At 35.0% G+C, this 19,308-nt stretch overlaps 1 protein-coding gene across 1 annotated transcript in view; it reads left to right on the top strand.

Annotated features, from left to right (window-relative positions):
• Nucleotides 1-19,308, top strand: part of PLCL1 (phospholipase C like 1 (inactive)) — a 298,233-nt gene that overhangs the window by 225,471 nt on the left and 53,454 nt on the right.

Raw genomic sequence — 19,308 nt, 5'->3', positions numbered from 1 at the left:
GCTAGCACTCTGGGAGGCTGAGGCGGGAGGATTGCTTGAGGTCAGGAGTTCAAGACCAGCCTGAGCAAGAATGAGACCCCGTCTCTACTAAAAATAGCAAGAAATTAGCTGGACAACTAAAAATATATAGAGAAAAAATTAGCCGGGCATGGTGGCGCATGCCTGTAGTCCCAGCTACTCCGGAGGCTGAGGCAGAAGAATCGCTTAAGCCCAGGAGTTTGAGGTTGCTGTGAGCTAGGCTGACGCCACAGCACTCTAGCGTGGGCAACAGAGTGAGACTCTGTCTCAAAAAAAAAAATATATATATATGGTTTCAATATCCATATATTCTTAACATGGAACTATCACATCATTAAATGCAATGTCTACTGTTTTTTGATAAATGTACAAAGTTGAATATTCTGATTTGGTGTAGTGTTTTCAAATTTTCCTGAACATAAGAATCACTTGGGGTGGACATAGGATATCATTTGTTAAAAATGTATATTCTTGGGCCCCACCTCCTACCTATTGAATCAGATCTGTTGGACTTGGGAATATATTATTTTAATGATCTATCGCACACAGGTGATTCTTATGATCAGGTAAGATTGGGACCAGTGACATAAGGCAATAAAACTTTTGGGTGTGTCACCATCACCCTTGTCTTAATTAAAACCCAAATTTCTGAACTCTACCTCCAGATTCAATGGGTTTGGGGTAGAGCCTGAAAATCTGCATTTTTAACAAGGTCCCTAGTGATACTGTTGCTGCCAGTCCAAAGATCACACTTTGTGAACCATTCACTTAGTGGAAAGAATGTAGTCTTGAGACCAGACACATCTGGGTTCCAATCCCATTTATTAGCTGGAAAGTTTTAATCTATTAATAGTTACTTAATAACCTTGAGGTTTTTCCCCTTTTTCTCTAGTTTCAATTTTTTGCATATACTTAAATAAATTCATATACATATACACATATATTGTGCTTGGGAATAAAAGCTACACTGGATAAATATGGAATACAGATGGAAGCTGAGGAGGAGGCAGAAATGAGAGCAAGGAGGAGGCTGATGAGTGGGTACAAGGGAGAGCGAGTGGTCTGTACAGTAATAACTGTGTCCTGGAATAACTAGATCCCAGCAAAACAACAGAATCTGAAGCCAACTCAAGAATGCAAAGTGAATTTATTAAAAGTCAAGCTCACTGTTAACTTTGCAGGGAGAAGAGAAAGGTCACTTGGCTGTATAAGTATGATATCATTGATTAATTTGAATGCTTTGTCTGAATCATTACTGTTGAAATTCTGAAAGTTCAGATACTAAAGAGAATAATGTTGAAATGGAGAAACCAATCATCTGAGAGCCATTTCTCATGACAGTTGAGGATAAAATCATTACTACCTGCTCTTCTTATACACATGACTAATGACATATTTATAAACTTAGTTGAGTTCAAAGAAAGAAATATAGCAATCACATTTAGGGTTCAAACCCATTATTTAAGTATGTATACTTTGTTCTTTTAGCTTTTCATGGAAGTCAAACACTTAAGAAATATTTTTTATCTCTCATTATTTGAAAAATAAATGCCAATTTGGGTGTAAAAATCCAACATTCGTGTAGAAGCCGTATATGCACAGGGTGTTCCCATGGAATTTAACTCCTGGAGTAGTAATTAAGAGCAAGATCCCAGGATTCAGATGCCTGGGTTCAAATCTTGCTTCCACCGCCTAGGCAGAGTCCTTAGTACAGTCACCTGTGCCATGGTAATGCTCAGTAAGCTAATAATAATCATGGCACACAGCTATGGGATTTCTACAAACTTTTATTCAACAAATATTTACCAAGTGCCTATGAGTTGCCAGACATGATCACAGGTGCTGGGGACATCTGCTCTAAGGGAGCTCTGGGAGACAGGCAATAAACCTGTGAATAGAAAGTTAATATAATAATGCTAGATGCTAAGGATGGAGCAATTAGCAAAACAAAGTCTTTACCTTCTCCAAGTTCCACTACAGTGCTTTGTATTCAAATTTATGTACATTATGCAGGCTCATCACAAGTGGCATATGACTTAGATTTCCTGACTAGAAATCTGCTTTACTCATCAGACTGAACTCCTTAATTCAATGATTTAATAGAAGTTAGTCTTTAAAACTTTAAAAAAAATTTGTTCATTTCAGTCCTCTCTTAGGCATTAATAGATTTTGCCCATATTATAAATAAAAATAACAGTGAACTGTCTATATTTTCATTATCTGTTCGATGTGCTTGTCATTTAAGACTTAGCCACAATATCAAATATAGTTATGTTCGCTTTATAATTTCTTAGGAATTCTATTATTGATAATTTAGTAATTTTCATTTTGTTGAGGATGGATTTAATTACACAATCTGAGAAGCTATTGATTCCTACTGACCTCATCATTTTATAGTCTTATTATGTTTGAAAGCTTAAATAAAACGTGTTTCCTGGGCCAAAAGGAGAGTACTATTTTAGTTTTGCCAAAATTTGCCCAAATTTGCCAAAATTGTATTTATTATTAGGTGTGACTCATTTGTGACTGTGCTTCCTTCTATAAAATCATAACTAATTTAAAGGAAAAACTGAATGAAAAATTTGATGTTCTGCAGACAAGAGAGTACTCATTTGTCCTCAGCAGGTTAATTGTTAGAACAAATAATTTCGGTGGACCATTTGGTATAGGGAAGATTTATAGGGGAAGAACCGTTAATGGGCTGGGCAGATTTCTTTCCCACCCAAGAACAAAAACCAAAGGTCCAAAGAAGACATTTTAACATTTCTTCTCCACAGTCTACCCACTTGGAGGATTTTTAGCGTGATCAGTAGCGTACTAATCAATCCACTCTCCCATGGTCTCTGTATTGGTCAAGATGCCTTTGCTTACAAGTGTCAGCAATCCAACTCATACTCTTTCAAGCAGAAAGGAGTATTGGCTCAATAATTAACTGGTATGTCTGAGAGAATCTGAATGCAAGGCAACAAAAAGTCATCAGGACCCCCTTTTCTTTCCATCTCCCAGTTCTATCTTTCTTGGGTCTGCTTCCAGATGAGATAAAGATGGGTACTGGGAGGTCCAGACTTACATCCTACCATTTTAGTAGCCCCAGAGGAAAAAGAATGCTCCTTTTCCAGGGCCTTCATCTTTTCCAGTGGTTTCATCAAAGTTTCTGGGATTGGGTTTCACTGGGTTGAAGCAGTGGCTAATGCAAGGGTAGCAAATGCTTTGGTTGACCTGGTCCGGACATGCCTACCACAGGATCTAGGTCAGTGGTGGGAGTGATAGGACCAGGAAGGGGAGGGGAGACCAGGGTCTCAAGACCATAGATGGAGAACTGGGAAAGGTGATTCCCCTCAGGGAAACACTTAGTAGGAATGAGAATGGAGGCTGAGCCAGCAAAAACAACAGAAGACCATTTCCTCTCTACTCTTGTCAAACCTTTGATTTTCTCTGCCTTCTTCTCCACCCTCAACAAATGAGTTTGCCTTATTCTGTAGAGATAAGATAGAAGTCACCAGATATGAATTCCCCTGTTTTACCACCAGTCATTCCTGTCACCTACTTACTTCTGCACTCATCCCCTTCTTCCTTCCTGTTACAATAGAGGAAGAAGTTTTATTATCAAAGCCATTACCTCCACATGAACCCTGGATCTCCTGTCTTTCTTCTCAGTTATCCTCTCTTGGTCCTTGTCTTCAATTGCACTTTTTCCGCCCCTTAGTGCATCAGCAGAAACAAACAGAAAACCTCTGTTGATGTATATCCTTCTCTATCTCTTGCCCTGTCTCTTAATTCCCCTCCTCAGCCAAGCTTTTATAGAACATTCTGTACACATTCATTCTTCAATCTACTGCTTTCTACTCTGTATATCCACCACTCCAGCACTCCACTGGTACTGTTCTTTCTCAGGTCCTCAATAGCATTCACATGACCCAGCCTAGTGGACATTGTTCTTCATCCTGCTGGACCTCTCACTAGCATTCGCACAGTTGACCTCCCTTTCTCTCTTGCAATGTTGTCTTCTCTTGGCTGTCATGACAACATACTCTCTTGGTTTCCTCCTATAGCTTCGGCCTTTATTTCCCATCTCCTTTGTTAGCTTTTCTTCTTCTAACTAAATTTGAAATGTAGTTTCCCAAAGGTCAGAGCTATGCACTCTTCTCTTTTTATTCTGCCTTCTCTCCTTAAGTTATCTCATCCAGTACCATGGGTCCAGATGCCACTAATAACCTGACAGTTTCTAACTCCCAAATTTATATCTTGAGCCCAGATGTCTATCCTGACATCTAGTTCCTTGTTTGCAATACTCCAGAGCCACTCACAAATCTGCTCCTTCTCTAGTTTTCTTTATTTCTATCAATTCGTCCTGCAGCCTTTCAGCTCTCAAACCAGAGATCTGAGGGGTCCTTCTCCCTCTCCCCATTGCCCTACTCTGATTCACCAGCAGGTGCTCAAATAAGCCCACTTTGTTCTTACCCTAGTTCGGTATACTCTGATTTCTCTTGCAATCACCATCTAAGTGGTCTCCCGTTTAATAGATTTGTACCCTCAAATCCAGCAGCTAGACATATTTTTTTTTGAAAAATATAAGAACTTTGACCTCTCTGCCTTAAAACCTCCATAGAAAAAATTCCATTTAAAAAATTGTTTTCATAGTCCCCTGCCCCATCTTCATTTAATTTCCCCCTCCTCTTTCTATGCATTCGCCACAATGGCCTGCTGTTAACGAAGTTACCTCAGGATCTTCCCGTGTTGTTTCTTCTGCATGGGATACTATTTGCTGGCAATTTGCCTAGCTTACATCTTAGTTCCTCAGGGGACCCATAGGACCCCTTTCAAATCTAAATTAATTCCCCTCTACATAAAATACCCTGTATTTTCTTTCATAGCAGTCCTTATAATTTTTAATTACATATTTGTGTGATTATCCTTCAATACATCTTTCTCCTAGAGGTGCCGTTACAGTACATATACTATATACCTAGGTCAGTGCCTGGCACTAAATTGGGACTCCATAAATGTGTTGTTGAAAGAATTTCAAATATTCCAAAATAAGAAAAGTTTTCCATACCATGTCTTTTTATGCCCCCTCTTTTTGAGGGGCATTTTTGCCAAGCAATATCACACTGTTGGAAAGAGATAACTATTGATAATAGTATGAAGTGATAGTTCTTTTTATTTGACATTCAGTGAGGGAAATAGCCATAGCTGACACACTGGGAACTGGAAGAGTATAGCATAAAATGCAGAGGTGTTATACTCTTAGAGAAAGACATTCAACCAGGAATAGGAATATCTGGGTTTGGTGTCCAAACTCTGGCTCTGATTTATATGTTTTGGGAATGTTGTTCAGTCTCCTAGTGTTTCGGATTTTCTCATCTCTCAAATCTTCTCTTTGAGAAAATAAATGTGGAAGCCCTTTGAAAAGTATAAAACTTCTTAGAAGTGTGAGCTGCTCTTACACTCTTATTTTGATTTTCATTTGTGAGGAAAAAGTGATTTTACTTGGAGGTTCTAAAACTAGCTGTCACTTTTCTTTTTTTTTTTTTTTTTTTGAGACAGAGTATCACTTTGTTGCCCTGGCTAGAGTGAGTGCCGTGGCGTCAGCCTAGCTCACAGCAACCTCAAACTCCTGGGCTTAAGCGATCCTCCTGCCTCAGCCTCCCGAGTAGCTGGGACTACAGACATGCGCCACCATGCCCGGCTAATTTTTTCTATATATATTTTAGTTGGTCAGATAATTTCTTTCTATTTTTAGTAGAGACGGGGTCTCGCTCTTGCTCAGGCTGGTCTCGAACTCCTGACCTCAAGCGATCCACCCGCCTCGGCCTCCCAGAGTGCTAGGATTACAGGCGTGAGCCACTGCGTCTGGCCTAGCTGTCACTTTTCTCTCAATTCGTACAGGTTATTATTAAGAAACCACCTAGGGATGATAACATGAAAGTAAGTGCAGTGAATTCATCGTGGATTTCCTTTTTAATTTTTTACAAGCTTTCTTGATAGCAATGCTAATAAAGTTTAAATATGTTGAGGTGTCAAGTCTTTTTTTCTAAGAGATTAATTAGAGATTTTTCCTTAAGCTATTTGTAAATTATGGTACTTTTTCATTGTAAAGTATTCAGTGGAAATGCTGTTTTAGGAAAATGATTATAGATTATAAATGGTTTCATTAAGTACTTTATTTCCCTGTCATTCTACCAGTTCGATAGTAACAAATGACTTTAATGTTCTTTTTACTGATAATTTAAATGAGATCTAAAAGATGAAACATTATTTTGAAACAAATTCAATTTCATTGACCCAGCATGGCTTGGAATCCTTGCTGCCCATGATGATCCTTTTATGATTCAGTACTGAAGAAAAATATGTGATGTGAATATTTTTCTTTTATTTCTGCACCATGGGATTCACACTCCATGGGATAAGGTATCTTATCCTTTCTAGAGAACATTAGTAGATGTGTTAGAAATTTATCCTTTCAGGCATTGTGCCAGTCAGTTTCATCAACAAATGGGAATTTACAGTCCTTTGGTAAAACTAATGACTTTATATAACCAAAAACCCCACCCCACACAATTCAAATTGTGTTTTAAATATCTTTGCATTCAAATTGATAGTCTAAAGACCAGTATGTGTTAATTTATAGTCCTACAGACAACTATGATGTTTACCCCTATTTAAAAACTGCTAAAATGAGCAAGCATAACTATTTCAAATTTCATAGGATTTTGTAAACTTCTCTCAGTACCAAGAAAGCAAGCCACCTGACAGTTTTTTAAAAAAGTGAGCCAACACTGAGAAATATGCACCAGAATTGAGTATTAATATTTCAGCTGAATTTGGCTCAGGTTTACATGGGATATGAGAGAATTTTTATTTTAGTTACCATTTCTAATTATTTCTTATGGTTATATTCTTGTGCTGCAGATATTCTCATGAGGCAACAATCCTGGTGGTAATAGAGCAGATTTAGTTTGTTTTCATATATTGACAACCGTTACTTTTCCTGAGAGTGTAAAAATAATTCAGAAAATATTTGTTATTTTAAGTAACATTCTGGGTGGAATATTGGATTCATTAGTTTAATGTCCTGAGATTTATGAATTAAATGCAGAGAGTTTCTTAGTACAGTTGGTAGAAGAGTGTTTTAAGTGGCAGGAAAGGCAGAGATTATTTTGTGGGTTGAGATTAGTTGAGATTAGATAATGAACCTCTGTTGAAGAAGGGAATTTATACTTCTAATTAAAGAAATGAAGAAATGCGGGTTAGGAGACAATGAAAGCCAATTTTTGTGTGTGCGCTGTAATATATTTTCTGAAGACTTGGGAGTGTGTTGGGGAGGACAGAATGCAAAGGCAAATTTGGAGTCACATCTTTAGATGTGAAAATAGAGGGATAGGCTAAGTCTACAGGATGGAGAACTTTTAAGGCTACATACACTCTGTATTTGGTGATTGTGGTTGAAAATTTTATAGTTAGGATGTATGCTCTGAAAGATTCAAGTTCTTGTAACCTGTATAAAATTCTTTCTGAGTCCAATTCTATAACGTCCTAAATTAATACAGTGGATTTGAGGCATTTAATTGAAATCAAATTGATTTAGACAACTAGTGAGGAAATCTCAGTTTAATCTGCTTTTCCCCCTCTGGGAACATTCATTGACTTATATGTACTCTCAAAGCTTAGAGGTAGAAAAAAATTGATTTAAGAGGAGACATACTATACATTTTCATTCAATTTGGTTGTTTAAATACTTATGAGACTAATTTTACAGATACACTATAAAATTGATTTGTGCCTTGGACATTCTTTTCACTAAAGCTAACTAAAGTCAGTAGTTCTAAAGTATAAGATTCTAAAATAATTTCCAAATAGAAGGTCTGTCATGATATTTAAGGGATATTTTTCTATATTGTATTAGGGGTGCATCGACCATTCCCAAGAACAATAAATATTTTAAAAATTGTATTTAACTAAAATAACATCAGTGAAATTATTTTTAAAAATTAGCCTATGGGCTTTGAAATTTTACCCATTTCAGTCATGCCAAAGTTTTAAAAAGATAATCATTAACTATCTCTACCAAGTGCATCTTTCTGATAACTAATGAGGTAATTATAGGACTGTTGCTTTCTAATTGTCTTTAATGTGGAAATCTTTAATATGTTTTCACATAATATATGCTAATGTGTGCTAATTTTAAATAATTTGAGCAATACAGACAGAACAAATTCCATATATTTTCCCCCTTTTCCCTAGGCATAACCACTATTACCAATTGGAATGTATCTTTCCAGACTGGTCATATGTAAATAATGAGCTCTCACACTATACTATAGGTACTTTTCTGTTACCTGCTTTTTAAGTACACACACACACACACACACACACACACACACACACACACAGTGTCCATTTTAAAACGTATAGATCTATGTCATCCATTATAAGGGCTCCACTGAATTTCGTTGCATGAAATGTGCCATAATTTATTTTTCCAGTCCTTACTGGGGATGCATGTTTAGTTTATTAGTTTATTGTTATTTTTTAAAAATACCAGCAAAGTGGCAATGAACCATCTCTTACTTATATCTTTGCCCATTTATTCACATATTTTCTTAAGATTTTCTTGAATTCCAAAAAATGATATTGCTGGATCAAAGTAGATGTATCTTTAACATTTTGAAACATATTACTAAATTGCTTTCCAGAAAAGTTGTACCAGTTTATATTCAATATAACATTGTATGAAAATTCGTATTTTCCTACAACCTCACATTTTTTAAACTTTAATAAGCTGATAGACAAAAACAGTAATTTTATTTGTGTATATTTGTGTGTGTATATGTATATATACATACAAATGATTATATGTATTTGAGCATCCTTTTATATATTTCTTAAACAGTTGTATAATTTTGTGAATTTGCATTTTCCAAAATGAGTTTTAAACAATTTTTATAAATTAAGGAACATATAGCAAATATTTTCCAGTTTGAGTTTTTTTTTTTTCACTTGGATGTAGTAATAAGTTTCTGTGTGGTCAAATCTATCAGTTTTTACCTCTATGATTTCTGGCTTTGATATATTTGTTAAGAAAAGATCTTCCCCACCCCAAAACTATACAAATATACTCTTAACGTTTTTTCTAGTATGTCTATATTTTATTTAACATTTATCTAAAATTATTGTTTCTCTAGAATGAAGCAGCAATCTAGTTATTTCTTTGTTCAAATGAATTTTTCAACACTAATAATTGAATAACATAATTGTTATTTGAAATGCCTCTTACAACTCCATCCATTGAAACCATTCCACTGGGTTTTTCAGTACAATTTTATTGAATTTACCTAGTAATTAGTGGAGAATTTGAATTTTGCCAATATTTTATTTCCAGTAATTTTTATTACTTCTATTGATTCAATTTTTTCTTTTCAACTTTAAGTGAAATAAAATTCTATATATAAAAGTTTTGTACATATCTTGTTAAGTTCATTCTTGACTTGTTTATAGTATCTGTTGTTAATTTGAATGGGATTCCCCTTACCTCTGATCATCCCTGCCATTAATTTAGAAACAGGTTGGCATACAAGACAGCTATTAAGTTTTCTATATTTATATTGTATTTTGCTACTATCACTTTTACTAGTTCTAATAACTTTTTCAGTTGACCTTTTTGGATTTTTTAGGTAAATAATTATATTCTCTACAAGCAGTAATGATCTGTCACTTCCTTTACAATATTTTATGCTTAATTCCTTATCCTCACCTTTTGGCTTTGGCTTAACTATGCAAAATTATGTTCAAATATGAAGTAAATAAATAGTAGGTTTTGGGTTTTTAAAAAATTTTTATTTTAATGAGAATGTTTGTAAATCTTCGCCAATTGATATTTCCTCTAGGATTCTGAAATAGTTTTGATCATGTTAAGGAAGTTTTCTTCTTTTTCCAGTTTACTAGAGAATTTTATTGGGAATTGATATTATAGTTTGTCAAATGTCTTTGGGAAAGTTTTAGTTACGATCGATTGTTTTTCTCTTTTAACCTATTTACATATTGAATTACATTGATGGATTGCTTAATGTTGACTCATTCTTATGTTCCTGGAATAAACCTGACTTTTTGAAGAATTTATTGCTCTTTTAATACATTGCCATATTTTACTTATATTCATGAAGCAGAGATCTATAATTCACTGTTTTGAAATTTTATCAGATTGTGGTCTGTGCTTGACGTAGCCCTATGAATTAGGCCAGAAATTATTATACTTTTTTGAAAAAAATGATAGACATTGATCTTTGTTTGGCACAAAGTCATGCAAGTAGGTGGTGATGGTGAGTAAAATTCATTAATTTCTAATCCAATACTTTTGGGAAAAGGAATTTAATTATTTCAGCAGTTTCTATCAGTATGGTATTTATAGACTCTGAGTTTTATTATTGCAAATAAAAACTATCCTTACATAGTTTTTGTTCACATTTTTCTAAATTAAGAGAATGGATTTGTTTCTACTTTGACCATGGGGCCCTCACTGGCTATGAATTGGGGGTAGAGGGAGAGTTCACCCTAAAGGAGTCTCTGTGCTGAGAATACTCGTTCTCTGAGGTCTGCCATCTGTTCCTTGCATGTGAACAGATGCTGATATTCAGTTAATCAGAGGTAATGCAATAAGGATTAAAGTGTTAGTTCTAACCCATTCCGGAAGTTATGGGTAAAACTTGAAATCTTTAATCAGATTCATCTTGATGTTCAAGTCAAGTTGGCTATTTGAGCCAAAGCTTTTATATCTCTATGGTAACTAGTCCCAAAGGGCATATTCTGTTGTCATCACAAGAGATAAAAATATTAAGGATGTGTTTGCACATAGCATTGGGTCAAGAGAAATGACATTCTATTTCATAGGTGGTTCAGGGATCTATCTTATAGAAAGCTCAGAAATAACTTTTAGGAATTTATCACAAAAGAAATACTCAATTGAGAGGTTTTAAAATAATTTAAATGTGAGTTTCAGAATCCATACAGACTTAATACAAATGCAAGAAAGGGTCCATTTCCCAAGATATACACCTATTTATTAAATAGTAGACTAGACTTCTCCAAATCTAGAGAAAAATGAATTTAAACTATCAATGCATTATTTCTTATTTAATAGGATTAGGTTTTTATAAAATTGAAATTTGATCTCCTTGTCCCAAGTCACATATATTTACAAAATGTTTTTAAAAATTAAATTCATTGTTTTTAAATCTTCTGTAAGATTTTTTTCTTAGAAACCTACATGTGTTTATTACTGTATAGTACAATAGAACTGATTCCATCTCTATGAAATATTACTAATAGTTATACATTTTATGTGCCCCTGATTGGAATTTATAAGTGATGAATATAACCTAGAATCTTGTCCTTACCACATGTTGCACAGAAAACCATAAATTCTGGACATTGACTACTTTTCAAACTCTATTTCATTAATGAAAACTTTATGCTCTGAAGAAAAGCTGATTATAAAAATCTCCTATTTCCACTTAAGCTAGTATAACTGTAAATGAGTTTCTTATTTTTATAAATCACATCTGTTTCTGAAACTCAGCTCCAATAACTCCCTAGGATAACAAATGATGGAACTCACATAGTATTGAAACATATTGGGCATTTCCTTTTAAGTTTTAAATATGTTTTATTCAAATTTAGTTGACTAGAGAATATGTTTAAACTCCAAAATGACTAAAAATAAATGTAAATAATATATTTGTGTGTCATATTTGAAAGTAAATATTAGCATGAAAAATGGAAAAGTCACAATGAAAGAAAAACTCTTCTGTGAATTGACAGTGTAGTACACAAGAGAAACACGAAGTTTTGTCAGGAACATTTGTGAAATGAACTCTGTTTAATAATGTTCCTTTCTTGTTGATATTTTAATTTTTCAGGTAAAGTATTTTAAGTAAATGTGCAACATTAGTTAGAATAAAAAAATGAAATCATGCATAGATTTGAATGCCTACCTAATTACATGTCAATTTTTGATGAATGTCCTAATTAAGCATCAAGTTATATGTTTATACCTATGAAATAACTGGAGGATTACATTTAATCTCTATAACAAAACACTGAAAGACAAGTATTAGTAATGTAGCTATTAAAAGTATACATTTAGATAATCTTCATTGTGGACCTTCTTTTTCTTTTTCCTCTTTACCAGCTGAATTTAAGATGCAATCGTGGATTTTATTTTTAAAGGGACATGACATTCTGTTTTCCATAAAAAGCACTTCCAATTAATCCTCATACCAGAACAACAAAGTCGGCGCTGGCATAAGCTCAGCCAGGATTCCTGGGCCCTGCTGTGCAGGGGGTCTCCTGAGGAAGGATGGAATCATCTCTCAGTCTCCAAGCCCACTTGATTCTTGGCATCTCTGCTGAGTGTTGCACAGGCTACCTATTAATTTTAAATGTAGTGTTTTTGAGTGTGAGGCAGACATCTGTCTTGGAGCAACAGGACTGATAGCAGCAAGTCATTCCTCAGAGACCACTGAATAATTGTCAGATGACCTTTACTGGTGTCACCTTCATTTTGTTCATGTTGGCACAACTAAGGCACAGTACTAACACAACTATGCATTGTATGCAGCTGCAGGATTAGTGCAAAAGGTTATGTGGTTGCCTGGAAAAGTGGGAGAGTTAATGTACCTTATAACTGTATACAAAGCAATGGCCTGTGAAGGATGCAAGAGGAGATTGGTCAGGTTATACTGAGAAACAGGGCCTTTCCCGTGAAAGCAGTTGACGCTACAAAGGAGCATCTACATAATACTATACTACTTATTTTTCATGTGCCCCCTCAGCTCTTTGTCCTTCTCTGTGGTCTTGTTCACAAACAACTTTAATGTTGTTTAAAACTGTTTTTGTTGCTTATTTAAAAGCATTCTTTATATACTTTGCTCTAATTATTAAATTTGATGATTTTTATCATTATCCTATTAAATATTTACTAAATTCATCAGCTACAAAAATTTATACATTAAAAGAATGATGGAGAGAGGACATTTATTCCATGCAACATTAGTGTTGGGATTATGATTTTTTTAAAGAAATTACTTATATGATGCATATATGCTTATATGATTACTTATATGATGCACAGAATAGGCACTCAATCGTCGTATAAATGTTGTATTTGAAATAATACAGGGGATATGTATAAAAATAGTTATTCTTGCAGAAAAACCTTAACTGGGTAGAAACCATGCAGAGTAAAAACTTGAGATAATCAGTTTTATTTAGAGTGTCATTTCTTAATGAGTTCTAATGAGTGAATGATTGCAGTGAGGTATCACACAAGGGAAGCTTTTACTGTTCAACAAAACAAATCAATGGTACTGGGAAGTAACCACTCTGAAATGGACTCTTTCTATACTCTATCCCCAGCTTTGCTTTCAGGACATCAATTATTTTTGCTTTCAAGTGAGAAGAGTTATTTAAGTGAAGTTGTGCAAAATTTTGAGGGTTACTGGCTGACTGTATTTTAATTATTATAGCATCCTACTCCTACTCCAGTGTATATTTTAGAGTGGGTTTTCTAAAGGAGATGGCTTGAGTGAGTTTTACTAAAGGAATCACCTTTTATAAATGAAATGTAATTTTAAATACAGAAATTAAACTTAATTTGGTGAGAGAGATATGCATGTATACACTTAGCATTGACTTTAATAAATTCTGTTGACTTACAAGATGGCATAGAGAAGGAATGTTTTCTTTATCCATCCTAAAATAGCTGTTCAGATTCTTACCAATCAGTGAGCCACTAGAGAGAGCCATGGTCTACAAAGGTCAGGGCTTCAGCTACTTCTCAGTGGTGACTACAAGGACCTCACTCTCACTGTATCACACGGTGACATTGGGTGGGTCACATGGTGTTAACCATAAATAAATGTGTCACTGGTTTGTGACCCTGCATTAAGTAATTTGGGCTGACCATGGGAAAATAACTTTGGAAATTTTAATGTGGAATTAATGATATAATTCTACAGTTGCAACCCTCCCTTACCTTGAGGGCAAGTTTCAGCCTTCCCACTTCCTTGAGTTTTATGTGAAGAGTTAGGCCTTGTATATGAGGATGGGTTTTCTCTAGACCACCCAACTGCCAAACGTGGATGTGTATTTGGGCATCAGCCCACAGGACATGGAAAGTATATGCATCAGAACTGAATTCCAGTCTTTGGTCCCCAGTCCAAGTTAGTACAGCCAGCATTTTTGAGAATAGTCTTCTCCTGGATTCATCACTCTCGGCCTGTTGCTCTAGTCTCATCTGGGACCACTCTATCCCTCACTTGTTACACCGGAGCCATCCTGGCTTTTTTCCCACCATAGGACCTTCTCCTCCTCTTCTGGAACCCTTTCCCCTCAGCTCTTCTCAGGGCTGCAGTTTGGCTTTTACTCCTACCTCTCTCTTTAGCATCTTGAAGAGAACATAAGACATTCTCTTGCCAAAGTTAGCAGTAACATCCTAACTGCCGAATTCAATAAGCTATCTTCAGTTCTTATTCTCCAGCACTCTTTCCTGCAAGTATTGGCTTCTATGAAAGCTCATACTCCTAGCTTTCTTACCCCTCAGCCTTTTTCTCTTTTAGGTCTTCTTTCCTGTCCAGCCTCTAAATACTTGTGTCCCTCTGGGTTTAGCCCATTTCCAACTGCTCTTATTTCATGGGTGACTTTATCATGCCTAAAGTTCAGTTTATCCCTATACATTTACAACTCCCAACTGTGAAACTCCAGTCCAGACTTCTCACTGGAGGTTTGACTCACATATCCAACTTTCCACTGGATATTTTCACCTAGATGGCCAGTAGTCCTCTGAAATCCACCATGGCCCAAGGTAAACTTAGTTTCCCCTTCAACTTTATCTCCCCTGGTATTTCATATCTCATTTAGGGATATTGCCATTCACCTCTTACTCAAACCAAAAACCTAGAAGTCATCCTATACCCAGTCAAGAACTTCTTGTTTTGTCTCATGTTTCTTGATATTTCCCACTCCTCTTCATCCCTTTTATTAGTAATCTACCTCACGCCATCACCATGTCTTCATTTTAACACTATAGTAGTTACCTACTGCACCATCTTCAGTTTTGTCCGTATCAAATCCTTCTAGCATGTATTCAGAGTGATAATAGCTAAGATAAAAATAAGACCTTATCAATTTCCTCAAAACTCTATAATGTACTAGTCCCTAGAACAGAATAAGTACCTCTTACTGTTTGTCAAATGAATGAATAAAGAATAAGACCAGAGGCCTCTCAATATCCAGGATTGGAGCTCATCTGTATTCTGGACTCTATTGTCCACATCCTTTGAGGATTTCATGTATCAACAAATTTTTGTTTCTGAGATTAGCTTGGAAGTTCATAAAAGCAAAATGAATAGTATAGTTTTATAGTTTATAGGTTTTATATAAGAATGGATAGGGTCCCTGTGGTGAAAATAAAACATGTGCATTTATTTTTGTTTTTTAGTTATAATCTATTACATTTTTTATTAAGACTTTCTTAAGAGAACTCTTCAAACATGAGTCTTTGCCCACCTTTTACACTAAGAGAATGTCACTTTAGTGTACTTCATTTAAGCTGGGTTTCCGTATTCTGAAACAAAGATTCCTTCTAATCACAGTTTGACAACTGGTGTTTTGATTTTTATTCTTTAGGATTTTATAAATCTGTTCTGTTTTAACAAAGAAACATCTTAGAACTGTTTGCTTAAAAACAATTTGCCAAAAGCCGAAAAGTATATGTGATGATAAAATTAGATGTTTAAACATGCCCACTAGGTTACAGGGAGGGAAAATTGAACATGATATTTTCTTTACTCATTTTTAAATTTTATACAATGCTTCAGTATACTTTTTCCCCTATGTGTTAAAATATACATAACATAAAAGTTACCATTTTAACTATTTTTTCCTGATTTTTGTTCTTCTGTATCATTTTAACCATTGTAATTGTATAGTTCTATAGCATTAAGCACATTCACATTTTTGTGCTGTTGCATTACACTTTTCCCTGAAATTATTATATTGAAATAATTCAATATTTTCATGATTAAGACCCAAAGCTGTGTTTGCATTGAATAAGCAGAATGTCTTCGGAGCGTATCAATGTGTTGTGAAGGAAAATGATTTTGTTTGTTTTATTTTTAAGGAACTTGCAGTATATTTAATCTTGGGCTCAGAGAGCAAATGTCAATGGGAATTTATGGAAACATGTTTGTTAATTTGGCTTATGTGAACTTTTTTTCAATATTAGTTTAATAAAGTATGTTTAAGAGCTGAAAATATTTTAGTGTTGTATAGGAGTCTCCTTTAATCATGATTGGTATCCTATTTCTAATAGTGGATAAGCAATAATGTAGAGAATATTGAAACAAATAAAAAAAAATTAAAATAATATTTGACCATTTCCTCTTAGTGTTTTGAAATGATTGCTAAGATTAGAAATCAGCCCTTACCACTTAAGATTAGATAGAAATTATCTTTATGATATAAATATGTGAGAAAGAATGCTCATAGATAAATCAGTTTCTTATGTTGTTTAACAAGAGTAAAATATTTGTCTATTGCTTTTGTAGTTTATGAGACTTCATAAACTATTTGATGATCAAATCCTTCATAAAGTATTGATTAATTTTAAAAGTCCATAGATTTAAAATGTGAAGTATTATGTGGAGATGTTCTGGGACCATATAAACCTAATTTGGTTTATTTGCTTTATTATTTAGCTTATTTAAATATGTTGCCTACTTGGGAAATCAAAATTTTGAAACTTATGCATAGAATGTTAGGAAATTGAAAGGATTGAACTCAATGTTTGACTAATTCTTGTACTCCACTAGAATATGGGCCCAGGCTTTAGGGGACAGAGGCATCTCAATGGGCTATTTATCCTAACAAATTTAAAGTTCTTTTGTTGTAAGTTGCTCTAAGAGAAACTTTGGTGGTAGCGGTAGGGGTGGAGATTGGTACTTCAACCTCTTACTTTCATTCCCAAGTGAGGAAAGTTGGCTTTGAAATAAATGGAAAGTCCTTGTACTTTATAAAAATCTTCTGGAAGGATGTTATGGTCATTGGAGTCAATTCAATCATCTAATGAGCTGGAAGTGGATGAGAGCACACCTGAACTGATAATAAACTTGGTTTCTTTTGGAAAGTGCCAGAAGTCCCTGTCTTCCCAATGTATAGATGACTGCAGTGGATTAACAATTATTCCATCATAATTTTTTTTTGTATTTATGAACAAGGGAAACCTATAACTAGCATTTTAACTTTCTTAGTCTGTTTATCTTAATAGTCTTCCTTTCCCACCTCCAGTTTGCCAGAATCTTCTTGAGGGGAATACAGATGTGGGGGCGTAGGACTCTGGGAAAGAGACTGTGATGGTGAAGTAGCTCAGAAGGAGACTGGAGTCTTCCATCCTTCCTGTCCACTGAAACACCATTTCCATCTCCCCTCCTCCCAACCTGTCAGAGCCTATGCATAGCATGGCCATTGAAAGACTAGCATGTTGGCACTCTGAATCCAGATATTATCTTTTGCTGTAGTAGAACTAGAGAAATATCAGAGTCTTGAACCCTTTCCAGCATATTTTGTATATAAATAATCTTGGCTGTAGTTATCAGCAGACAAGCTAATTATTTGTTCACACATGCTCCGGCCAATTTTTAGCTCATTTGGGGACTTGTAATGACTTTGGATTTTGTCCTTTGCGAGATGACAACCTAAGAATCAGATTTTTTTTTTTTTTACTGGTTCCATGTTTTAGGGATTGCAGGTCAAAGCAAGAAATAAGCATTATGGGGCAGGTGGATTTCTTTTGGGGCTAGATAGAAAACATTTATCTCTTGAAGGGCTTGTCTTACTAGGAAGGAAAGTCTTGAATGAAGGAGATACCATTACAAAGAAGAGAGGCTTGTAAGAGAAAGAGATTCTCACAGCAGTAGTTTTGTTCTCATAAATAAACAGTGGCTCACTTGAGCTGACCAGAACGTTCAACTGTGGAGAAGGCTAGTACAATACCATGCGTGGGCCATAACAACCAGATACATGCATTTAGAGGAACACTGATTTCCCATGTAAGGTTTGCTAGGAACTGTGAGAGGTTTTATAACTCTGCTGACAACAATTCTACTTGCAACATGATCTGCTTATGTAAAAATAATTTTTAATGTGAAAGCTCTCATTAGCTTTAAAATCAGGTCCAACAGTTAGCTTTAAAAGCTGAGTCACAATCTCACCATCACAATTCACAGTTTCCATCTTTATTTTACTTGGTAGATTAATCCCGTCTCAGCAGTGCCATTAGGTGTCTGCCTAGATGCTGTGGAAAAATACCAACAAACATCTGATATTTCTGAGCATGTGGGTCATGACGATTTCAAATGTGTTCTATTAGAGCATCTGCGTATAAATGGCTGAAGATTTATAGTTGTTTTTTAACTTAAGGATGAGGAAATTGACCACTATGGGATAATTAAAAATATCAACTCTCTGGAAAAGCAGGCGCAAAGTTGTTAAATGCCAGGGCACCATGAGACAATATTCTGTAATCTAAACTGGGTAATTTATATCTTTGTCACTTGAAGATCTGATATGTAGTTGAGTCAATGAATCATCCCACCAATATCTCACGACTAAAACAAATTTTGTTCTTTTCACAGGCATGGTTTTAGTCAATGGGATAATAAATTAACCTGTCTTTTCTATATTATAGGATAGGCAGGCTCATGCAGGCAGGGTCAATTAAATGAGGACTCAGAAAAGAGATTCTACTCTGTTTTAAAAGAATTCCAGTAAAGGAGATGGCCCAGACAACTTTGTTTATACTTTTTAGTGTTTGAAATAGTAACACCATGTGGTTGTTTTAAAAATATTTTCAGTTTATCACTAAAGACTTGTCTGAAATCTTCAGAAGTCCGGAATGAATTAGCTTCTGGATAACACCCAATATTCTGGTCAGAACCTATCGATGGTCCCACGGTGACTGGGCACGTGAGGAAATGCTCCTCTTCTTTTGAAAGGAATAACCTTACAAGTGCTCATAATTTATAAAGAATAGTCATGTGCATCTTCTCTTTTGAGTCTCACAATAACACTATATTATGGGTAAAGATTACTAATTCCTATCAGAAATTAAGATTCAGAAAGGTTAAGTGATTTACCTGAGCTCATATATCTAGTGAGTGGAATCATCACAACTGGAGAATAGTTGTCTTTGCTCTGAGGACAATGCGCTTTGTATTCTATGTTTTACTGACTCTT

The sequence above is a fragment of the Lemur catta genome, chromosome 8 (assembly GCF_020740605.2).
Source record: "Lemur catta isolate mLemCat1 chromosome 8, mLemCat1.pri, whole genome shotgun sequence".
In the NCBI taxonomy this organism is placed as follows: Eukaryota; Metazoa; Chordata; class Mammalia; order Primates; family Lemuridae; genus Lemur; species Lemur catta.
Note: the sequence above shows the minus strand (reverse complement) of the source record. Positions and strands in the feature narration are given on the sequence as shown.